The sequence below is a fragment of the Heptranchias perlo genome, chromosome 11 (genome assembly GCF_035084215.1).
Source record: "Heptranchias perlo isolate sHepPer1 chromosome 11, sHepPer1.hap1, whole genome shotgun sequence".
Lineage (NCBI taxonomy): Eukaryota > Metazoa > Chordata > Chondrichthyes > Hexanchiformes > Hexanchidae > Heptranchias > Heptranchias perlo.
Genome location: NC_090335.1, coordinates 42857671 through 42883750, shown reverse-complemented (window position 1 = coordinate 42883750; position 26080 = coordinate 42857671). Strand labels below are relative to the sequence as shown.

The 26080-nt window shown below is 41.0% G+C and overlaps 1 protein-coding gene across 6 annotated transcripts in view; it reads left to right on the top strand.

Moving 5' to 3' along the window:
* The window catches only part of bcor (BCL6 corepressor), a 274104-nt gene that overhangs the window by 144217 nt on the left and 103807 nt on the right, over positions 1–26080 (top strand). Inside the window, exon 1 of one of the 6 annotated variants that reach the window (XM_067992878.1) lies at positions 24162–24977. The exons of the other annotated variants lie outside the window; for them this stretch is intronic. The gene's annotated coding sequence lies outside the window, so the exon portion shown is untranslated. Of the gene's footprint in view, positions 1–24161; positions 24978–26080 lie in introns of those variants that run through there. 6 annotated transcript variants of the gene reach the window in all.

Here is a 26080-nt window from a genome sequence, read left to right as displayed (position 1 = left end):
TGTGAAAACAAAATAAGAGAAGCTGACAACTTAAGGTGGGGTCTGCTGGCCTTGAAAAGACAAAAAGAAAAGCAGGTCAATACCTAGGGTACAGACCTTCCCCCATGCCCCAGGGTACTGTATTCTGATGAAGGGTCTCCATCCCATAAAATCAGCCCTCACTGCCCTAAAGGAAACGTAGGCTATAGTTAAGAGGTATTAAAGTCTGTAGTTACTAAAGTCAGTTTTCAGGCCAGAAGGCTGCAGAGTGCACAGGAGCTTTCAGTAGAACAGAATACTCAGGTTGCGCACCACTGGGCTTAGCCTGAGCAATTAACAGGACAGAGAAACGCAGGTATTTGCAAGATGGTTTCGGTTTTATCAGTGTTGAGTTGTAGAATGTTACAACTCATCCATGATTTGATATAAAAACAGAAAATGCTGGAAACACTCAGTGGGTCCAGGACTTGTTGTTGGACAGGCAGTTGAATAGTACGGCTATAGCACTCATGTCAGTGGCGGTGAAGTGGTAGAGCTGGATGCATATGTGGAAATTGACCCATGTTTGCCGATATTGCCAAGGGGTAGCATGTAGAAGATGAACAGGGGCAGCCCAAGGCTGGGGACCGAGGGCACACCAGAAATGACTGCGAGCAGAGGAGGAGAAACTATTTGAGGAGATATAGTATTAGGAGAGGTAGGAGTGGAACAGTGAGAGAGCATTGCCGCTGATGTAGACTATGAGAAGCATGGAGCAGAGATGTTAAGGAAGACAAGGAGAGACAGTGAGCTTTGTTCACAGTCACACCAGATGTCATTGGACTCTATGGTGTGGGATGATTGGAAATTGGATTGGAGGAACTCAAGTGGGGATGCTAGGAGAGTTAAGCGCATAGTTGGATGGTGCAAAGCATTTAATGCCCTGCGTGGCTAGAGAGGTCAAGTGAGGCTTTTTATGGAGTGGAGATGGTTTTGAGAGGTGGGATCAGTGTCTGAAGTAATGGAGAGATTGAAGATGTCATGAACATGGGGCTGTGAAGGAATTATTGAGTGGTTAGGAGCTGGGTTGGAAGTGATTTGAGAGAGGAGGTGATACATTTCCTCCATGAATTCTATCTCATGAGAACAGAGAGGAGAAACTGCAAGGTGAGGACTGGAGGAATGGAGGTAGAGAAGAAGCGGGGCAGAGTGTTGGCTGAGTGGATTGCCCTGATTTTGAAAGCAAAATAGTCCATGCGCTCTTCTTATCTAGGTTTAGTAATGAGTATGGAGCATGTTAGGGAGGGGTCTTGGAGGAGGCATTTTGATATGAAGAGTTATTTGGGATTTTCCTTGCCTTCCAGGATGATTCTGGAGTAATAGGAGGATTTGGCCATCTTGAAATGGTCAAGACAGTTCTGGAGGGGGCAGTAGGTTAGTTGTTTGCCATGTGTGCTCAAGTATAAAGACTATGGAGCTGGCAGTTACATTGAGGGAGTGGTGGGGATGGGAGATTGTCTAGGATCTGGTGTGTGTGAAGAAATTAATTTATGGAAGTACATCAGTTATTCAGCACCAATGTCAGTGTGGGTGGTAGGCCATAGAGTAGAGAGTGTTGTAGAAAGATGGTGAGGGATTTGAGGTAGTTTTTAGCAGGGGTAGAAGGAGGGTAGAGGGGTTAGAAGCAGATGTGGAGATGTGTATAATGAAAGTGATGAAGAACTGATTTGAGATGACCCTGTCAGTGATTGTGACCTTGGAGGTAGCAAAGCTGTGACAGATAGCAAGGTCAAGGGTTGGCCATGCATGTCAATGGGAGAGTTTGTGGATAGAGGTTGAGTGGGCAGAGGAAGGCCAACACACAGGAGATGGGGCAGGGTGAATTCAGTTGCAGATTAAAGTCACCGAGAATGAGAAGTCATCAGAGCACCGCTGGAGCGAGGACAAGCGGGAGGGGATTTTACAAAGAAGGGACTGAGGGCTTCAAATGGAGATGGTAGACAATGAAGGATCTGAAGGAGACATGGGAAGGATGCTAAAGAGTGAGGTGTTGAAATGAAGACAAGCTGCCAAAGAAATATGGGAATAAGCCGAGACGAGCGTTTTACTACCTTCACCCTTCCAGTGTACATCTTGGTTTTAAAAAGTCAGGCTAACAGATTATAGTATTGCAGCTCCCCATAACGTTATTCTGTCAATAATTCTTCACAATTTTCCAATAAAGCCAATAATATGTATGCTAAATTTTGCTGAAGGTAAATATTTGCAGAGAAAAAGCCTTTGCAGTAAACGATAATATTCATGAAAGAAAGCAAGAGCTTACATTTATATCGTATCTTTCATGTCAGGATGTCCCAAAGCACTTCACAACCAATGAATTACTTTTGAAGTGTGCTCACAGTTGTTTTATAGGCAAATGCGAGAGCCAATTTACACACAATAAATTGAAAAGTAGAATTCTATTTTACTGTGAAAATATGTAGTGCGTACAATGCCAAAGATTACAGTGTCCTGTATAATAAATGATAATTGAGCATTTTATACACTGGTAATTATTATTTAATCTTGTGTCTTTGTTGCATGTGAGGTGCTGGTGGAGTATAGATATTTTGACCCAATTCCCCACAGTTGGTTTTATGGCATCAAGACTACTTATACAATTTACAGTGGTATTGGCATACATTCAACAATAACACAGTAAACCATTCTTCTTGAAAACAGTGCACCTACATTACCTCCATTCAGATATTTGGATAATGGGGATCTGACTGGGCATTGATGTTTTGGCCAAAGTATAACAATTGAAGCCTGACACAATGCCCAGAACCGATGTCCATCACGATGTTATAACATTATGACATGCAGAAGAGCCGGGATCCCCGGTTATGAATCTGATTATTATTGGGCCAGTTGACTTACACCAGTAATAGATTGCCAAGTGCTTGGCCAGGTGAAGTGAGTTGCATACACAGGGCATTATGGCTTCTTCTGTAACTTAAGAGCATCACTGTGCATGCATAGACATAGTTTGGTCTTGCCTGTACATAGTGGTGCTCCGATTCTGAAAAGCAGAGTTCCAATGGCATGAGCAAAACAGCATTGTTAAATGCCACTTCACTCTCGTGCTGCTAACCCCCATTATGTTGCTAGTATAAGCATCATGACAACAGCATGCTGGCTTAGTTCATGTGTACTTGCCAAATTATTGAAGCAGGCTGTGTACTTATGTTGCATTGTCTCTTTCACATGCACAATAACTGTGGTGATTTAAAATAAAGTTTATTTTGAATTGGGCCATCTCAGTGCTTTCATCAGTAATAAGGAGATGAAAAAATGAATTAAATTATTACATTTATTTTAGGCAGCCAAAAGTTTATTGCTGGAAAAAATACACACCACATACTTAAACAATCAATAAAAGATTTGTTATGAGAAACACTAATGTATAACTGTTTGTGTTCTCACCAGATAGTTTATTTATACAACTTTACTATTTGGTAACTGAACTAAATTTCACACTGCATAAAACTGCACAATGTTAGATTAATGTGAGTACCTAACAAGGCCACCATATGACTATAACTTTAGGTCTTCTACAGCAATACTAGAGTTGAGATGGTGCCATTCAGCCAATCACGGTACACCTCTTTCATCAGAAGTGTCTCCATCAAATCTATCTGTTAATTTATAAGGCAGCATTAATTATTGCAACACTCATATAAACCATTTTAATGTTTCAAGGCATTTATTACAACATATACCGAAAAAGTAAATAGGATTGAGTTGATATAATAAATTACATTGGTGAAAGTTTGGTTCCTTTTTAAAAATGCGAGCTATACTCCTTCAATTGCTCAATGAGTTTACCCATTGAGTGGCTGACTACACAGACCAGGAAGGTCCCAGCTTTAAATGTTGGTTTGTTCCGTGTTTGCTTGTTTCAGCTGGGATAGAGGTTGGGATGCTATATTTGACCTCAGCACTTCTAGGTTGGGGAGGGAAAATCGGTCAGAGTTCCCACTACTCATAGCTATCCTGTGGCATCAATTGGAAGTGCATGAATGTGGACGTGGAACCAAAGTGGATATTAGAGTATATTCCATTCTTAAATGAGACCTTAACCCAATTCTCCCTTGTAGATTATTATCAACATTTTGCTCACTAGTGGAATAACCTTTTATGCATCATCTATGAAATCAAAGGAAATGAAAATCAAGCTGGTTCTATAATGGTTGAGCAATCCACTCTGCCGATTTACTGCCCGAGATGAAAATGACCCCCATCTAAATGAAGCAAAGGTTCCAATAGGATCTACTTTACTTTTTACTTTATTTTACTGCCCTAAGTAATAAATCCATTTCACTTTGGATCATTTATGAGGTAAATGCAACTAAAATCCATCTATGAGTTGAAATTGGATATTCTGTAAAATATGGCAACATTTATGAGAATTCAGCTTGTTCCATGCTGAGGAACACTGTTTGCATGTGGGTTCTCAAAGTAAATAAATAAGTTATCCTTTTCATGACATGGAAGTAGTACTCAGCAAATAGGATATGTAATGCACATTGGAATGTCTCTAGACCAGTCAATTTTCCAAAAACCCTGTTGCATCCTCTATTGCTGTACTTATACCCATACAACCTCACTGCTATTCAGTTCTGTTTTCTCCTCAGCAAACAGTTTGCTACAGCACAATATTGCTGCAAAGCTTTCAAGGACACTATTTTTTCAGCTTTTTAAAGTTTATTTTGTAAAGTTAAAGTATACAAAGATCTTTCAGATGCAGCCAATAATCAATTTTGACAGGATTCTGTGTCTGGTTGTCATCAGGAGCAACTGTTCTCAACATTTTTGAAGTAACCATTCCAAATTATGTGCAACTACCATAAAGTCTGATGGACGTGATCCATGTCTTCTCTGCCCAGGCCTTTGGCATGCAATGCTTTATGAAGATGGAAAAATAAACAGAAGGTACCAGCAGTTAATCCCATTTGTTGATGCTTTCTGATTCATCAGTGATGTCATCCATTCCTGCTTTTCCTGCCCAAATTCATTGCCTTTGATTTCGTGCACACTTTCAAAACCAGCAGACTTGCTGTGCTTGCTGGGAAATAATCCAGCTAAAATAATCACAGAATGGAAAAGACAATCAAAAGTATTAAGAGGGAATATTGGGATTAAATTGTTCCAGTAACCTTAATGTTTGTTGGGCAAGGAACTAAATAGGGTTCCAGAGTGCATGAAAATGATTTCCTCAATCTCCTTAAACCAAACTCCAGCTAAGAAATAACTAGGAATCTGGTACAGCAGGCCTAAGAAAGTTTGGCCCATGCTGTTACAAAGTGAATAGCTGTTTACAGTGTTTGAGGAGGGACCTAATGGCCAAATTTATTTTATTAATGGGGAGCTATGTGTTGAGTGTCTCAGCTGGCTTCTGTATCGAAACAGATTTGTGAATTCAGTAGTTCTGCAGAGTCTAAAAAGGTAGATTGTTAAGTGTAAAACTATGGTGGGTTATTCCATTTAAGGTTAGTTATAAGGTTAGAATAATTAACTTATTACCAGTGTCTTATCTTTTGGAGATTGCATGAAGTTGGAAGATATTATATCCTCAAATATTTTAAGGATGTTGTAGGCAGATTATAAATCTGTGGATAGCAGAGCTAGCATTGCAAGTACTGTATAGGTGTGATCCTTCATTTGGGTGCCCAACCTTGGTTGTTAGGTTAAAACATACTTGTTTAGGGTCAGTATCTAGTCAATTATTTTCACTGGGCTCATTTGTTTGGTTTTCAACTTAATGAACAAAATGACCCAATATAAGAAAGTACAGCTACACAAAGTTCCAGGATGAGATTAGATGGGAGCCTCTAGGACTGAAGTCTTATTATAAACATTTGCCAAAATCATGTAAATTTGCTTTTTCACTTCCAAAGTATATACCATGCTGCATATCCAGTACTGGAACATGTTAGTATGCTTTGCCATGGACTTCAGATTGAGATTGCAATTACATTGTCAGTCGATTTGCCTAGATAATAATAGTGACTACACTTTTAAAAAGAAAGATTGGCTGTGAAGTGCAATGGGATATCCTGAATACGTGAAAGACGCTATATAAATCCAAGTTTGTTGGTTGGTTTCCTTCCTTCCCTCCCTCCCTCCTATGCACTGAGGATTCTACCAAAAGGTGAGTTTCAGTCTTGTTTGAGAAACCGCTCATAACACTAAATGGAGCTAAAGTGAGTTGCTATTATTATCAAGGAAAACTGTCAAGGGTTTTACCATATATTATATTTGGGGCAAATGATTTGTTATCATTTGGATCTACTCAGAATCTCACACTTTCACTGACTTGGGACTTTTTATGCAAAATTGTGGTAATTGGGCAGCAAATTTTGCTATACCCAGTAAACACAGAAATTTGTGGTGTTTGTCTCAGGATTACACAGTGCCTGAAATAACTTGCCCTAATTATGTTTCAATGCATCCCATCAGGCAACCACAGATCAGCTTTGGAAATATCCGTAGCGTATTCTCAGCTGCAGTCCAAGTAATGCAGCCTGAGAGACTAGAAAGGAGAACGTTGGAGGTAAAAGATGACAACATTTTAAAAAAAGTATAATTCCTCTTGCAAGTATGATAGAATCTCAGAAATGTCTGTTTTACAGTAGCAAGAAAATGTCTACCAGTCCTTCAACATGTGTATATTGAGGTGCTGAGGACGTTTACTACTGATAAATAATATTAAACTCCAATGGTACCACATATATCCCTACCCCTAATCAGAGTTCCCTTTGAAAACAGTGCCAGATAAACTATACTGTCAATCTTAAAGCTTTTTTTTTACAATTCTCTCTGTTTTCTTCTCTTTCCCTAGTGTTTGATATATGCAGGGTAACAACTGCTGGAGCTTCCCCAAAATCTCGTCCAAGTGGCCATTCTTAATGTGTGAGGTTCAGCAAGTTTTTCAATCACCTGGGGAAGGGGGTGAGGTGAGAGAGGACAAAATAACCAAGCCGTTTCTGTCCTTATCTGCAACCATGCAATCATTTTCCAACAGGAATCACTGGATAGCGACCAGGAACTGGTGATTTTCTCCCTCCACCTTTCATAGTCCAGAGATATTGAGGCCAATTTTACCATCCCCACTGCCACCCTACTGATCAGCACAGACAAGGGGTCAAACCTGGGGCATTTCCTGTTGCATACAATCAGTACCACACCACACAATGCATTAAAACAGAGCAATTTGGGGAGTACAATCTACTTTTCAGCAGTCAAGTTTCTTACTAAACTTAGAAATAGCAGTTGTAATCTTGTAAAATATTGGGATTCAGGGAATATTTTCAGTACCAGAGATTTTCCCAATGCCAAAAGTCACTTGTTTTCATACCTAGATGTTCAAACAATCCCTGCAGTCTGTGTGCCTCACAGCTTGAGGGTTTTCTGACAATAGTCCTAGTAAATGCTAAAGCTAGGGTCTTCTGCTGTCTTCAGCTAAGCTTCCTGGAAAAATAATTCCTTGAGGGACTTTGAGGGACTGAATTTCAAGAGGATACTAACAACTATCTAACAACAGATATAGCACTCTGAGATACCTTGCCTCTCAGTACACAAGCTGGCAGATAAACAGGCTTGTTTCTGTCAACAGAATGGACAGCCATACTGCAAGATTACCTAATATAGATATGATCAGACAATGTAACAAAGGTCAACCTAGTAAGTAAGGAGGTGGCTCAAATTGTAAGTAGGATCCGAACACATAGAGCAGCAATTATGGCTTTCCACATTTAAGTGTAAAGTAATGAGATATGTAAGGAAATGGAGAGAGAAATATCCTAAAATTAAAAACAGAAAATGCTGGAAACACTCAGTAGGTCAGGCAGCGTCAATGGAGAGAGAAGCAGAGTTAACATCTCGGGTTGATCTTTCATCAGAACTGGAAGACGTTATAGATGAACAGCTTTTAAGCAAATACAGAGCAAGGGGAAAGGTGGGGGTTGGGGGGGGGGGGCAGGAAAAGAACAAAGGGGAAGGTCTGTGATAAATTGGAGGACCAGAGTGATTAAATGACAAAATGGATTATGGTGCAAGGCAAAAGGGGGTGATAATGAGACAAGTAAAGAAACAAAAGATGAGTCCAGAGGACAAAAGCAAAATACTGTGGATGCTGGAAATCTGAAATAAAAACAGAAAATTTTGGAAATATTCAGCAGGGCAGGCAATATCTGTGGAGAGAGAAAGAGAGTTAACGTTTCGGGTCGATGACCTTTCATCAGAACTCCAGAGGAAGTGTAAATGGTTACAGCAAAATAGTAGAGGGGGAGGGAAACATGGGAAATCTGGCAAAGAGGAGAAGGCTCCCATGGCCTGGGAATGTGGTGGAAGAAGGGCAGAGGTGCGGACCACCCCGCCAGCCGTGTACGGATAGGGGAACCCCACCCCACGCACCAGTCCACACCTCCTCCACTTCCAGTGGCTCTGGTGTAGCCATCTTCTATTACCAACATCTATTGTCCGAGAGAAAATTAGAGTGGTGGTTAAGTTTTAAGATCTAAGAAATTAGTTCAACAACTTTTCTCATTTTAAACCTTGCTTCAAAGGCAGAAGTGCAGTTTAAGGACCAAAGAATGCATACAATTGCAGTTTTGTGATGCTCACTAGTATTTCTGTGGGTACAGCAACCACAACTAATATATTTAACTCACTTCATGAGCTGAAGGTAGCATAGAGCTCAGAATAAATTATAGGATGTATATCACATTTTTTAATAATTCAGCTAGACTGAGTGGCCCAATGTTACAATTTATATGTTAGCTCTAGCACCAAAGTAGCTACTGACGGGGATACAATCAGCCATTTTGTTTCCACTGTGTAATGTTGAATTGTTAAAATGTATTTTTTAACATAAATGACAATATGTACTGGAATTGATTGAAATATATGTATACACAGAATGAAAAAAGTCATGAGTGTAGCTCGCTCAATGACTAAGCGGGTTTACACAGTGAGTAGCTAAGCCACACAAACAGGGAAGGGCCCTGATTTGACCTTTGGTCTGTGCTGAGTCAGCTGAACACAGCCTTGAAAAAGTAGAGTTCTACAATAGGCCTCAGTACTATGGCTTAGGGAGGGGAAAATCAACCAATATTCCCATTCCCGATCACTATCCAGTGACCCCTTCTGGAAATGTGCATATTGATTGAAAGAAGGATTGGGCTCAACAACAGCAACTGCACTTATATGGTGCCTTTAACATCGAAAAACATCCCAAAGCGCTTCACAAAGACATAATAAAAAAAAACACCAAACCAAAGAAGGTGATATTAGGAGGTGTGACTAAAAGCTTAGCCAAAGAGGTGTGTTTTAAAGAGGGTCTTAAAGGATGAGAGAGAGAGATGAGATGGAGAGGCAGGGGTGTTTGGGTAGGGAATTCCAGACTGTGGGGTCTAGATGGCTGAAGGCCAATGGTGGGGAAAGGGAAGGAGGGAGATGCATAAGATGCCAAGTTCAGAGGAGCAGAGATGTTGGTTCAGGGAGGGGGGCTGATGTAGGGCTGGTGGAGATAAGGAGGGGCACGGCCATGAAGGATAGGAATTTTGAGACATATAGGAATGGGGAGCGAATGTAAGTTAGTGAGGACAGGGGGAATGGACACACAGGACTTGGTGCAGGATAGACTATGGGCAGTAGAAGTTTGGATGAGCTGAAGTTTTACAGAGGGTGGAGACTGGAAGTCTGGCCAGGAGAGCATTGGAATAGTTGCGTCTGAAGGTGACATAAGCATGGATGAGAGTTTCAGAACCAGATGGACTGAGGTAGGGGCAGACGCAGGTAACGTTATGGAGATGGAAGTAAACACACTTCGTGATGGATAGGAGATGGGGTCAGAAGCTCGTTGTGGGATGAAATAGAAGGCCAGAGGTTGAGAGTGGTTCTACCTTAGAGGAAGTTGCAGCACATCCAAGACAGACAAGCAGTAGAGAGGTGGCAAGAGGCGTTGGAGGAGTAGAGCTGGGTGTCATCCGCATACATGTGGAAGCTGACCCCATATCTGTGGATGATGTCATTAAGAGGCAGCAAGTAGATGAGGAGGGGCTGATGTCAGTGGTTTGAAAGGGAGGGGACAGTCCCTGATGCGAGGAAACCATTTGCCAAGAGATGTTTGGTGCTCAGCAGTTTAGTGGTGTCAAGGAAGCAGCAGGTGGATCCCATGGACAAGATGAGCTTGGAGAAGGCATTGGGGGCGATAGAAAAGAAACTAGAGAGACATGGGAGCTCAGGACTAGGGCAGGGGGGCCTCGGGAGATTTGACTTGGTGGGTAATGGGGAAACAGCAGAGGCCTTTGAATGATGATCTCTATCTTGGTGGCAAAGAAGTCCATGAGCTCATTGCAGTTGTTAAGAGATGAGGGTGGTAGGGACAGGGGAGAGGGGTTTAAGAAGATAGTTGGTAGTAGAAAAAAAAAGCCAGGAGTTATCTTTGATCTTCAGCATGATCCTAGAGTAGTGGGTGGCTTTGCCTGAGGAGAGTGATGCCCAATAGTGTTTGATGTGGTCCAACCAGATCTGGTGATGGATGGCTAAACCAGTTTTGCATCAGATACGCTCAAGTTTGTGACCCTTGGACTTGGAGGAGTGAAAATGTGAACCATACCAGGGAGAACAACTGGGTTGGGAGACACTGAAGGGTTTTCTGAGGACGAGGGCATAAAGGTGGAGGTGAGAAAGTGGTTGAGCAAATCAATGACTGCAGAGGCATTGTGGCAAATGGAGAGCCAAAGACTAGACAGGTGGAAGTTTGAAAGTGTAGTTGTCAGTGAGTTGAAGAGACTTTTTTTTTTCTTGAGGTGGTGCACTCCACAGTGGGATGGCCTTTCAGCACTCACTGTCAAACATTCCCATATAAACTGTTCAAATGGCAGGCACACAGCATCAGTTTGAGAGGTGGCTTCATGATTGAACTTGCTTGTGGAAGAGAGATTCATCTAGATATTGAGAATTACAGCATTGTCTATGAGTCATTTGCATTTCAATGTTGGTCTTTTATTTTGAATTTACCCTGAATCTTGTATATTCCATGATGTGTGAATCAGTAAGTACTTTTAAATTCATCTCAATTAAACAAAGCAAAGGCGTATTTACACATTTAGTCCAATTGCATTAGGATTGCAATTATGCTGTTACTAATTTGGATTCTTTTTTTCCTTGTAACACGAAGGGTTTTTTTCACTTTGCTTTCAAGTGACATGCTGCATGAATTTTGCTTGACTTAATAATTATTTCTTATTAACAGATTCCATGTGGCATTGCTGTTAACTTTTTTGGCATTAGGAGCACAGTTAGAAAGTCTAGCTGCCAACCTGGAGTGTCCCTTTAAAGGCCATTGCTGAACTACTCTGTGAGGTGAAGTGGCATAAGTAGATAATTGAATCTAATTGTAAATTTAAAAATGCAGGTTAGAAGAATCAATCTTGAAGTCCTGTGCTTTCCTACTCTTTTTTTTTAAGATTGCTTTGCATCTGTAACAAAATATGATGGGAGTGCATTAGACACAAGACTTTTTTTTATATACATAAGCAAATCCCCATGGTACAGCAAGTTGGTTATTTTATAATGACCGGAAGATTGCTCCATGTAAAACACAATGTATTATTCTGTTGCAAAAGTGTAAGAGTGTGTCCCTTTTAAGGCTACAAAATCTAATTGATAAATAAACCTAGATTGAGTTCATACACCAGTGATTTAAAAGGCTAGGGACATTGTGGCTTTAGTATGTTCTGTTACTGGAGAGTTTGTCTGTACATTCCAAATGTTTGTCTTTGTTTAATGCAAGTTTCTGCATCACACTTAAAAGTGAGTATAAAGAAACAATGTGTGATATTGAAAGTGTGTGATGGATAGAAAGGCTGTATGTATATAAGATTTTCAGAATATTACATAGATGTATATTATGTTGAGTATGGTTTGTTAATCAATAACAGATATCATTTGACTTGGGTGTGTCCAATAGAGAGGCCCTTGGTTACTGATTAGAAATACAATTTCAAAAAAAGATGACAGTGTGCTCACTGTCCAGAATATGGGGTGTTCATTAAAAAGCAAGCATGTTCATAATAAAAGTAAATATTAGTTTCCAGTATTATTAGTTTCCAATATTTTGAGCATTTGTATAAATAACCTGATTTCAGAATTAATTATAACAAATTATATAGATTTGTTCACAACAAGGCTGGTTTGCCAGTGGAATTACTGCAGGTATTTGGGGATATGTTAACTTCCATTGAATGAATTGTATTCATCATAGAATGATACAGCACAGAAGGAGGCCATTCGGCCTATCATGCCTTTGAAAGAGCTGTCCAATTGGCCCCATTCCCTTGCCCTTTCCCCATAGCCCTGCAAATTTTACCCCTTCAAAAATGTATCCAATTCCCTTTTGAAAGTTATTATTGAATCTGCTTCCAGCACCCTTTTAGGCTGTACATTCCAGATCATAACAACTCACTACGTAAAAAAATGTTGCCTCATGTCACCTCTGGTTCTTTTGCCAGTTATCTTAAATCTGTGTCCTCTGGGTACTGATCCTTCTGCCACTGGAAAGTTTCTCCTTATTTACTCTACCAAAGCCCTTCATGATTTTTGAACAACTATTACATCTCCCCTTAATCTTCTCTGCTCTAAGGAGAACAACCCCCGCTTCTCTAGTCTCTCCATGTAACTGAAGTCCCTCATCCCTGGTAGCATTCTAGTAAATCTCCTCTGCACTCTTTCTTAAGGATTTGACATCCTTTCTAAAGCATGGTGCATTGGACACAGTATTCCAGCTGGGACCTAACCAGTGATTTATAAACATTTAGCATAACTTCCTTGCTTTTGAACTCTATGCCTCTGTTTATAAAGCCATGGATCCCATATGCTTTTTTAACAGCTTTCTCAACTTGTCCTATCACCTTCAAAGACTTGTGTACGTACACCCCCAGGCCTCTCTGTTCCTGCAGCCTCTATAAAATTGTACCATTTAGTTTATCTTGCCTCTCCTTATTATTCCTACCAAAATGCATCACTTCTCTGCATTAAATTGCATCTGCCATGTTTCTGTCCATTTCACCAGTCTGTCTATGTCCTCCTGAAATCTGTTACTATCCTCCTCATCGTTTACTACATTTCCAAGTTTCGTATCATCTGCAAACTTTCAAATTATGCCCCCTTTACCCAAGTCCAGGTCATTAATATATATCAAAAAGAGCAGTTGTCCTAATACCGATCCCTGGGGAACATCACTATATACTTCCCTCCAGTCTGAAAAACAACCCTTTGCCACTACTCTCTGCTTTCTGGCCCATGGCCAATTTTGTATCCACGCTGCCACTGCCCCTTCAATCCCATGGGCTTCCATTATACTAATAAGTCTATTATGTGGTACTTTATCAAATGCCTTTTGAAAGTCCATATACACATCAACCGCACTACCCTCGTCAACCCTCTCCGTTACTTCATCAAAGAATTCAATCAAGTTAGTCAAACACGATTTGCCTTTAACAAATCCATGCTGGCTGTCATTTATTAACCCATAATTTTCCAAGTGACAATCAATTTTGTCTCAGATTATTGTCTCTAAAAGTTTCCCTACTGCAGACATTAGGCTGACTGGCCTGTAGTTGCTGGGTTAATCCCTCGCCCCTTTTATGAATAGGGGTGTAACATTTGCAGTCCTCCAGTCCTTTGGCACCACTTCCATATCTAAGAGGATTGGAAGATTGTGGCCAGAGGCTCTGCTATCTCCACTGTTACTTCCCACAGCAACTTGGGATGCATCCCATCCGGACTGGGTGACTTTTCTACTTTGAGCGTGGCCAACATTTTAAGTACCTCCTCTTTAACTATTTTTATCCTATCCAATTTCTCTACTACCTCCTCCTTTACTGTGACATTGGCAGCATCCTCTTTAGTGAGTACAGATGCAAAGTACTCATTTAATACCTCAGCCATGCCCTCTGCCTCCACAAAGCAAGATTTCCCTTTTGGTCCCTAATCAGCCCCACCCTTCCTTTGATTGCCATATTACTATTTATATATTTATAAGAGACTTCTGGGTTCCCTTTTGTGTTACCTGCTAATCTGGTCTCATATTCTCTCTTTGCCCCTCTTATTTCCTTTTTCAGTTCTCCCCTGTACCTTCTGTATTCAGCTTGGTTCTCTACTGTATTATGAGCCTGACACTGACCATAAGCCCTCCCTTTTCTGTTTCATTTTAATCTATACATCCGTAGTCATCCAGGAAGCTCTAGCTTTAGATACCCTTCCTTTCTCCCTCAAGGGAATGTCTCTAGTCTGTACCCGAAATATCTCATTTTTGAAGGCCTCCCAGTGCTTATTAACTGTTTTACCTGCCAATCTTTGATTCCAATCTACCTGGGCCAGCTCCCTTTTCAACTTCTGAAATTAGCCCTCCTTCAGTTAAGTATTTTCACCTCTATTCAAGAAAGGAGAAGGAGATAAACCAGGTAACCATAGACTAAGTGAGCCTAACATCAGTATTGGGTAAACTTCTAGACGATATAATATGGAATACAATTGACACTCAAAAGACATGGGTTACTTCAGGACTGCCAGCATGAATTTGTAAAACACACATCATGTCTGACAAATTTAATGGAATTCTTTGAGGAAATAATGCGGTATTGATGAGTCAAATAAAGTGAATGGTGTGTATATGGATTTTCAGAAAATGTTTGATATAGTGCCAATAGGAGGCTTGTTAATAATTTGCTGATATTGATGATCCCCACAGACAGTTTTAAAAAAAAAAATAAACAACTAGTTAGACTGTCTTGGCAATTAGAAAACACCTCACACTCATTGTGTTGGAAAATCTTTGTTCCCTTTTTTGGCAGTAATCAGATGGAGATAAAGCAGATATTGTGACACAGGCTGGCAGAGATTTATTGAAACTAGATGCTGCACAAGCAGTTATGTTTTTAAAGAGAAAGCTGTGAGTACTTTAGCTGAGATGGAGGTCAGAAAAGCTGGAGGAACCGTTAGAAATCATCTTGTTTAAGTTCAGTAAGGTGACCCACTGATGTGGGGAAACATGGCATGTTCTTTATTTTGTACCATTACGCAAAGATAAGTTATATTGTTTCAATTAAGTGAGTCTGATGGTAACTGCTATTCTGCATGTTCACCTTATTGTGAAATAAAGCAGCTCATCGATGCATATCAGGCCTCGTGTCACCAAATGTTTGCTTGGTCCATTTTTGGAGAGATTGCAAAGACATGAATATCCAATTCAAATCACAAGGGGGTACTATTGTTACACCCCGGGGTGCACTATCCACAAGTAGATATGAGGCAGTGTGAGTTAACTCCCATAAAGTAAGATGCTCAGACTAATTACAGGAGTGATTGATGCCACTGAACCTAAAAAGGTATCTATGGCAGACTGGAATTTGCAACAGGCACATCAAAATTTTCAAACACAAAAATAGTGTGTATGGTTAACCGAAGAGGACTGTAAGCAATTTCAGGAGGCATAGAAGGAAAGAAAGAAAAATTTACATTCATATATCGCCTTTCACGACCGCAGGACATCCCAAAGCACTTTACAGCCAGTGAAGGACTTTTGAAGTGTAGTCACTGTTGTAATGTAGGAAACATTAGAAATGTGGAGCGATTGGATAGATAGATGTTGGATGAAATTTATTAAGGTGATACACTTTGGGTTGAAAAATAAGGAGAGAAAATATACACTAAATAGTAAGATTTTAAAAAGAGTAGAAGAGTTGAGACACTTAGTGGTTTAGATACAAAATTCTTTAAAAAGTGGGAGGACAAATTGATAAAGCTGTTTTTTTTTTAAAAAAGCATTTGGCATCCCAGTTTTATAAATGGGGCAGTGAGTAGAAAAGCAAAGAGGTATCTGTAATGCCAAACCCAGTTAGTATATTACATGCTTTTTGGGCATCATACTTTTAGGAAGGAAGTCAAGGCCATATGAGGGTACATAAGGGATTTACTTTGATCATATCAGGATTAATGGCTTTACTTGTGGGATGACGCTGACAAAACTTTTTTTCACTATAATAGAGAAACTTAAAATGAAATATGATAGAGGTATTCAAAATTGAGGGATTTTGATAAGATAAATAAGAAAAATAATTCCGCTGATCAGTGAGACAGTAACTAGAGTCATAGAGTTATACAGCACAGATAGAGGCCCTTCGGCCCTTCGTGTCCGCGCCGGCCATCAAGCCCTGTCTACTCTAATCCCATATTCCAGCATTTGGTCCGTAGCCTTGTATGCTATGGCATTTCAAGTGCTCATCCAAATGCTTCTTGAATGTTGTGAGGGTCCTGCCTCCACAACCCTTTCAGGCAGTGAGTTCCAGACTCCAACCACCCTCTGGGTGAAAAAGTTCTTTCTCAAATCCCCTCTAAACCTCCTGCCTTTTACCTTGAATCTATGTCCCCTTGTTATAGAACCCTCAACGAAGGGAAAAAGCTCCTTAGTATCCATCCTATCTGTGCCCCTCATAATTTTGTACACCTCAATCATGTCCCCCCTCAGCCTCCTCTGCTCCAAGGAAAACAAACCCAATCTTCCCAGTCTCTCTTCATAGCTGAAGCGCTCCAGCCCTGGTAACATCCTGGTGAATCTCCTCTGCACCTTCTCCAAAGCGATCACATCCTTCCTGTAGTGTGGCGACCAGAACTGAACACAGTACTCCAGCTGTGGCCTAACCAGTGTTTTATACAGCTCCATCATAACCTCCTTGCTTTTATATTCTATGCCTCGGCTAATAAAGGCAAGTATCCCATATGCCTTCTTTACCACCTTATCTACCTGTTCCGCCGCCTTCAGGGATCTGTGAACTTGCACACCAAGATCCCTCTGACCCTCTGTCTTGCCTAGGGTCCTCCCATTCATTGTGTATTCCCTTGCCTTGTTAGTCCCTCCAAAGTGCATCACCTCGCACTTTTCCGGGTTAAATTCCATTTGCCACTGTTCCGCCCATCTGACCAACCCATCTATATCGTCCTGCAGACTGAGGCTATCCTCCTCGCTATTTACCACCCTACCAATTTTTGTATCATCAGCGAAGGGTATAAATATACTAGAGGGTATAAATTAAATATCATCACCAAAAGAAAGAAGAGGTTGGGAGAAGTTTTTTTTAATGCAGAGGCTTTGCTAGAATATTAAATGAATGGCTTACCAGAAACAGTGTTGAAAGCAGAATCCAGAATAGATTTTAAAAGGGAAATATATATGAACGTATGAAAATGACGGACAGGAAAAGACCCACTGGACCATGTAGTCTGTCCCATACAGTTGTGATGCCTTGTACATCACAATACAGACACACTCTACCCAGCCATGTAATCTCCTGGGTGAGGCGAAAAACCAGATTAAAAATCCAAGCCAATTAAGGGGAAAAAATCTGGAAAATGCCTCTTCGACCTGTAGGTGATTGAAACTAGTGCAGGAGATCACATTGACCCTTTATTAGATTACAGGGTACCTCCTTCTTGTATGTGGTGATCTGAGCCCCAGTCAGATACAGATCCAGCTCTTGCTTGAAGGAATACAGTGAATCAGTATTCACCATACGAGCCGGCAACCTGTTCCACAGGCCCACTATTCTCTGGGAAAAGAAGAACTGCCTAACATCCATCTAGTTCTGCCCATACATAACTTGTAAGCATGACTCCTGGTCCTTCCTAACCTATCCAGTAGAAATAATTGGTCCACATAAACAGAATCTAGTCCCTTCATTATTTTATAAACCTCGGTCAAATTGCCCGAATCTACACTTTTCTAGTATATAGACACAGTTCTTTGAGCCTATTTGGGTATCTAAGGTCTTTTAAAGTGGGAATTAATCTTGTGGCCCATCTCTGAACCTTTCCAAAGCCTCAATATTCCCCACCATGTCAGGAGACCAAAACTGGACGCAGTATTCTAACTGAGGCCTAACCAAGGTCTTGTACAAGGTCAAAATGGTATGCTTTGTTTTATAGTAAGTTGTCCTGTGAATACAACCTAGAACCCTGTTTGCTTTAGCTATAGCTTCACGGCATTGGTCATGAACCTTTAGAAAGTGATGTACTATAACACCCAGATCTTTCTTTTACCACTGGTTTCAATTCTATTCCCTGTAGGGTGTCTATATATTTAACATTAGACTTGCCCATTCCCCCAACACATTAAGATCTGCTTGGAGTAGTTGAGCATCCTCTACAGTCCTAACACTTGCACACATCTTGGTAGAGTCTGCAAACTTGTGGATCATTCCCCCAAAACCTACATCTAGGTTATTAATGAATATAGTAAATAGCAAAGGACGTAACACCGATCCCTGCCGAACGCCACTGGTAACCAGTCTCTAAGCAGATCCAAATCCATTGACAACAACTTTTGGCCTACAGGCATTCAGCCAATTCTCAATCCACCTCAGCAGATTACCATTAATTCCACAAGATTTTAAACTGTAGAGAAGCCTCTCGTGAAGTACCATATCAAAAGCTTTCTGAAAGCCCAGGTAGACCATGTCTATTGAGTTACCGTCATCCACTAATCTGGTGACTTCTTCAAAAATCCAATCAAATTGATAAGACACAACCTTTTTTTCCTGAAGCAGCTTTGGATGTCCTTGATAAAGCCTTCTCTAAGTGGCCATATAAGGCATCTCAAATTATACCTTCAAGCATCTTACCTATTACTGAAGTCAAACTAATAGGGCTAGTTACCCAGTTCTGCCTTGTGACCCTTTTTGTAAATTGTAATTATGATAGCATCCTTTCAGTCTGAGGGAACAGTCCCCGACTCCAGCGAGCCATTAAAGATACAGGCAAGAGGTTCGCATAACACCCGCCCCATTTCTTTAATAACCCTTGGGTTGAAAAAGAAAACATTTAAAAGGGTACTGAGAAAGGGCAGAGGAATGGAACTAAGTGGATAGCTCTTTTAGCCAATGTAGGTACAGTGAGTGGACTGAATGGTTACCATGATTCTAAATGCCATCTGCACATTTTAGAATCTTAATAAAAGCAAATTATAATTTAACTCATTTATTTTATTTTTTTTAAATTCCCACATCTGTTTTTGAACAGATTATGCAGTGGGGTTATCCAATTTAATCCACTCACAAAGAACACCTTCATAATTCGCTTGTGACATAGGTCTGAAATAAACTCTGTATTGACTATTCTTCATTTGCTATCCCCTATATTTCTCCAGTGAATCAGCAGTCAATACACCAGTGTTCTCATCTCACCTTTTAAGCTGCAGAGATGCACACTGGTGTCCCAGATGTATTTACAGTACTGTTCCCTGCCAATTTTCTCCCTAACCCTCTTCTGAAGGTGCTGACTCTTGCTTGGGGTACAGTTCCGTGAGTGTTGACAGTCCTATAGTACCTTACACAAGTGACCATTGTTTATGTGTGAAGAATGGACAGTAAGTGGCTTCACGGCCTAATCCTATCCTTTCAGCCATACTGTCCCACTTTCCAGTAGAGAAAACTTTGATTCTCACCCTTTCACTTCCATTTGTAGTCAGTTTGGGCCTTTACACCTGATTTACATCCCAGAAATCATTACTGATATAATTCGTTAGATTGATCTCAGTTCAGTTGCTTTTAATTGTTTGATGTTATTTCCATTGTTCGTTCCTAAACAAATTTCGGAGCATAACGAATCTTTTACATTGGTGGAGTTTAAATAATCAAACGTTTTTAGTATTTTCGGGTGGGGGCGGGTGTTATGGGCACTGAAGCTGCAATCTTGGCAAGTAGGCAATGCTGCGAGAAAAATTGTATACATTTTTTTCATTTACTTTTGCAAAATATATACATGACTGTTTGTTTGTCCTAAGTGCGTTGCAACGCATTGAAGTATTTCCTATTTAGAAATTAATTGTCATAATTTATTCAATTTGTGACATTTTTAAGTTTATGGTACCTGTCTGAACAACATGTTAAATGTTGTGGGCTGTTTAACGGCTCGTATTTAAAAGGTCGACATTGTGGATGCTGGAACCTAATAAGCTTTGTAACTCGATACTAAAAGAGCGTTTTGGTACTTTGCAGAGATTGTGTAAGGATGGGGAGGGGAAGGTTGCTATTCCATTCATTTGAGCTGTCTTGCTCATTTTAATTTTTAACTTTTTTGTAAGTTTTCAAAATACAAAAACCCACATCAATGGCGAAAACGGAACAGATCTCGGCTGGAAGTAACAAAGTTCCACCCCGATTGTTGTTTTTATTTTGGCTTATACTAAATTTTGGTTGAAGCGACGTACCCACCAAAGTCAAACTCATGCACAGCCGATGTTTGAGTCTGGTCAGAATGATGTGTTAAGCCGCTCTGAAGTGCGATACAAAGAATGTGGAATAACATTTAAAGCTCGAATTGGTATAGAGGTCCATCTGCTTATGCAGAAGAATCCAATACTCTTAATGGTCGACGAACCTTCAACGTTCCGGTAGTTTATGAACCAAATCGATGCTCTTTTTAATTCAATCGTGTGTTTTTAATGTGCAGATATAGCTGCGGTCGGAGTTTTGTGCAGTTTGTTGTGTTACTGTAGGACTTTTCTTGTGCCTTGTTTTGTAATGAAATAGCGATACTCTGTCGGGTCTCGTCTTTACTCCAGCACACCAAGCGCATTTTGCAGTATATCTAACGTTCTTTGTTCGTGTCTGCAACTTGAAAATAATGAAATCTTTCGACAAAGCGAAGATGGTTCCATTGGTTTTTTTTGCGTTTAAACAGTGTGGCGTGTTGTGTCGGTCTTTTGTAACGCCTTCCATTGCTTGTTTCCGTCTGTATCGAAACAGTCGTTTCGATCTTGGTAATAAGCTTGAGGTTGGCGCTGTACCTAGAACAGTGAAGCGGTCGGGTCGAGGAAGTGGCACTAAATGGTGGGGGATGGGAGCTTTCGCCATCTTTGTCTTAGGAAGTCGCTGTGCTGGTTTTGTGGTGGAGCGCAACATTATCATCGAGACAGGTGGCGCACTTCGCGCGGGGGTCTCTCGCTATAGTTAATTGCATTCAATGAAAAAAAGGGATTTAATCCCATTGAATAATAAAAAACCCGAAACGATTATACAATTACACAAATCTCATTATCAACGGTGACCTTGTATACCGATCGCCTTCAAATAAATAACCATGGACATTCATTGCTTTATTTTCATTGAAAACTAAAATATAGAACAAAGAATGTGGAAACAAATGTAACTGGTAACAGTTCTGTAATGTACAGATAACAAACCAGCAAGCCACGGCTTTTGGCTCTTAAAGCGAAGTTTCCTTTGGGGGAATTACAGAAATCAGCTGACGTTAGTTATATTTGTATCGATGCTCATTCCGAGAGAAGGATGCGGTTCCGTGAACTAGGATGTGAAACGAGAGATTCGAGAAGATTTGTTCTTTAAACTGAACTGTTGGAACCTTATTACAGCTTCTGATAGAAATCAAAGCAAAAATAAAAGAATATGGGGAGCAGAAATTGTAGTTGTGCAGCATTTGCTGCGCTGCATGTTAGGGGAGGTCAACAGCTCAAGGCTGCTAGTGATTAAGGAGCTCAAACTATATACAGCACGGAAGACCCGAGGAAAGTGAAGCGTCACGCAGTCTTTACACGCTGACACAAATTACTGTGAAAGAACACCTCCAACTGGTGAATGATTGTTACATTAAACAATGCGGTGAACACCAACGAGCAGTTCCTCTATTGTGCTTAATCTTTTTGGTGGTAACAATCTCGCGCTTATGGAGGAGGGGGTAGGTTAGGTGAAACTCCCCAGTTATCTGTTTATCGAGCATTCATAATATTGGGAATTTAACCTCTTGCATTTTGTGACCAGTGTGGACAGGACTGGTATGGAATCATTTCAAACAATGCAGTGGATCAAAACATTATTTGCACATATTTCACGATTAGTGTACTTTTTAATCTAACTCGTTATTTTCCTGTTATCGTTGAAGGGGAATTTAGACAGGACTGAGTGTAACTGATAACATATGTACAAAAAGGTCTTCAACTCGTGCCAGAGCTGTGTCTCTTAGCACATCGTGCGCTGTTTAAATGTCCAGAACAATTCCCTTCCGATCAATCTTCTTTTCAAAGTTGTTAACCCTAAATTGCAAAACGATATTCCGTACCTATTCTCATTTTAAACAATCCCCATTCGCAAAGCTCCTTGGTTGTTTGATTTGGAAAAAAAGGACACTGCAGCAATAACGTGTTTTTGAGAAAAGATCTTACAAAGTCGCGAGTGGGGAAAAATACGTTCTGTATTAACAACTGAGCTTCCTTGTGGTGGCGTCGAAGCCCTGTCTTTTACATGAGAACAGTCAACCTCACACCGCCCTGTTTCCGCCTTGGTTCGGAGAAACCGAGACCGATTCTGCTCATGCGACGCAGCTCGAGAAGCAGCTTCTGTGAACTATTAGTGCGGGGGTATGAGTGTGTGTGATTGCTTATACGTGACTGAGAGAGCGATTGCGGGGGAGTAATATGTAACTGTGACTACGATTACCAGCGTGTAATGGAGGGAACGTTAGTGTGTGTGGTTGCGAGGGAGGCTGTGTGGGAGTGTGTGTGTGTGTGAGAGAGAGAGAGAATGCGAGAATGTGCGGAAGGGATTGCGAGTGTGTATGTATGACTGGTACAACGAGGAAGGGAGCGTGTGTGTGATTGCAATAGTGTGAGTGTGACTAATAGAGTGTAAGGGAGGGACTCAGTGTCTGTGAGCATGTGAAGGAGGATGTGTGAAGGAGGGAGTACGTGTGTGTGACACGGGGGAACGAGCGCGTGTGTAACTCGGGCAGTATGCCTGCGTGTGATTGTGAGGGAGGGAATGTGTGTGTGACTGCCAGAAGGTGAGGGAGTACGTTTGGGAGTGTGAGGGAGAGACTGTGTGTGTGTGTGTGCGAGAAGGTAAGAGAATGTGTGTTTATTTGAGAGACAATGTGATTGCGATTGCCATAGTGTCAGGGAAGGAGTTTGCTTGAGTGTGTATATGTAATTGCAATTGTTTGGAACCGTGTCTGCGTAACTGGCTGAGTGTGAGAAGGGTGTGTGTGTGTGAGTGTGTGTTCGTAACAGGGTGTGGTTGTGTGTGTGACTGCGGGTATACGTGGGAGGAAATGTGAGTATAGAACTCATTGCAGGAGTATGTGTGAGACTGTGATTACATGTGAATGTGAGTGTACATGTCATTTATATATAGGGTGTCTCTTGTGCGTGAATGGGAATGTACGTGCGACTAAGGAAGATTTCCCGCGCGAGACGTGCGCACAGTGTCCTGACCTTCGGGTCAACTCCCAAGAGACAGGCAAAGGAAGCGCTTCTGTAGCTCTGCAGAGACACTCGAACGAAACTGATCACCAGCGCTGTGATTGCACCTTTCATCATTCGTGCCTGCAGCTTATTACCTATAGAAGCTTACTTTGTATTCTGGGGGAAGCGATAAAACTTTCACATATTTGTAATTTTCAAATAAACGTATTGGGGTGGCTCGCATCTTCTTATTTGGGAAGGTGGAATAGTGAGTGGTGATGTTTATTCACAAAGTACAATAAGACCAAATAAATAAGTTTGAAGACGCTACCAGCCTAAATCTGTGGAAAATTTGAAAAGGAAAGTATGATTGAATTTGAATTAATGTAATCAAAACATTCAAGACTTCTGCCCTAATCGATATGAAATACAATTGATACCAGACAAATTAAGAATGGAACTGATTAATCAACTAATTGATATATTTGATTTAAATGTAAAATTATAGGGAATGTTACAACTTTGGCTATACAGACGAAATGCCCACGTTAGGGCCTATATATCAAGGATTAGGACAATATTTAAGTATCGTGGTTAATAATTTAAAATTAAATTGTTTATCAGTGGCAATAACCAGTAAAATACGTAAACAAACACTGAACTAATCTTTCCACATTGAAATCCATCCGCTAACTAGCTATTAGTTTCGAAATCTAGTCTATATAAACGTTAGTGTGGTTATCACCATGCAGTTCAGTCACACACAGAACCGCAGCCAGGAACCGAATGAAACGTACGATAGAAACTTTTATCCAGCCCCTGGTGTTTACATCTCACGTGATTCAGGCTTGTGCTGTGATAATACAGACGGGGCTTTTTCTTTTGCAATGTTACGGTCCAAAAATATCTCAACAATCGGTAAGCGTTTCGCGGTGTACTGGTTGTGGCGGCTTGTGTGTCCGATGTTGATGGTGGGTTTGAGATTTTGGTATCGGGGCTGCGAGCTGGAGGTTTATGTTTATGGTAATTGAAGTTAACGACTAGCCTTATGGGTAGAGAGAGTTTTTTTTCAGTCTCGGAGCGGAGCTGCACGCTAGGGCTGGATCGGAAATTTAAAAAAAAATCAAGCTTACTTTGTAGACGCTGAACCACGTCTGCTCCAGTGATCTGCCGTAGGGGCTCTTCTCTTCAACACCGCCCCCTCCACAAGCCAGCAGCCCGAGGAGCGACAAGTTGGGGGATGTGGGGCGATGGAGTGAGAGTGAGCCGATAGACCGGATCGTTTGGCCGCTGTGTATATGGTGGGGAGCCAACATGGCGCTGCGAAGTGTTCCGTGCCAGAGGATCGCAGCCGATCGCCACCTGTACAGTGAACATTTCCACTGAAACCTCCGCTGAGTAACTGGACCGAGCATCTGCGGCGCTGAAACAACGCACCCATCCAGCTGGAGCCAAAGGTCGAGGTTTAGAAAAAAAGGCCTTTCCTTTTGACTTTTCTTTTAAAAAGAGGATTTTTTTTTTCCTCGTGGATATCCGGACTTTGTGGGGTGATAAGCGAGCTTAGCCTCTCGCGCATTTTATGTGCTCAGATGAAAGAAGTCCTCTCTGGCTTTCTTGGCGATTAGAAAACAGAAAGGCACGTGGATGCAGGGGGGAAAAAACCAAGAGATCACAATCGGAGCATTAGTCTGGTTATAATACGTGGACAGGTTGGAATCAGGTAAGAGGAGGTTTTATTTTGTGAAAGGAGTGGTTATAGACGGGGCTTTTCTAGTTACTAAGATCGCTGTGGGAACGCGCCGAGCTCGCTGTCGGAGAGCGGAGACTGTCTAGGTGTCGACTTTTGCTCCGAACGTTTGATCTTCAGTTACTTTCCAGTTTCAAGAAGAGTGGATTGAAAAATAATCCCAGTTTTTACACGTCAGCTCGAATATCGATATTTGCGTGTCTTGTGTGAATGTTGAGGACAAGTTTAGAGACTCAGATCATCAGAGCGCGATCATGGTGGTTCCGTGCTCAACTTCTTCGTGATTTGGTACAAGATCTGATCTGTTTGGCTTTGGTAAACAACACCGATCGTTCTCTTTACCGAACCGGTAAGATTACTGTCCTGCAATCGCCAATTTGACCATTTTTAAGCAATACAAGAAGAATTGTAAAATACTATCGATGTTGTCCGCGGAGGAACTGGGGCTTTTTGCAAATTCTGTTTCGCTCTGCCTCTGTCATACAAAGGAACACGGATCACTTCCACCGCTAAGGATATTCGTGCAAAGCCGAACCGAGCAAAAAGATCCCCTCCCCTCCCCCCACGCAGGCGATGACTATGATTGAACCACTGAATTCCACTCAAAGGGTTTAACCAAATGCTTTTAATTAATTTTATTTACGCGTTTTTTAATCGTTATTCATAAAGTAGCACCGGTAGAAAATCATAACGGAAACGTGGTCGTTTTAAACATCGTGTCCGTTCTCAAGTAGAAAATGTATGTAGATAAGAGACTTTTTAGAAAGGGGAAGTGAATGATGGTTTAAAACAGGCGTTTAGTTCCATACATATGCATATTTTACAAATAACTACGGTTTACTAAGCTATTACCAAAGAGAGTCCGGAACAGCAAAGGACCTTATGGTTCTCAGAGCAATGATTTATGTTGTCCGAGCTGTGTCTTCGAGGTTATTGCGAGAGCACCTTTAAGGTAACGTTGCTATGTATTTGTTGTGGAGTATTAATGCATAAACAATGCATCGTCCGTTCGTCTAACATGTTAATAATCACTTTTGCAGTCTAGCAGAATGTTGTTTAGGTGAGATGTAATGGTG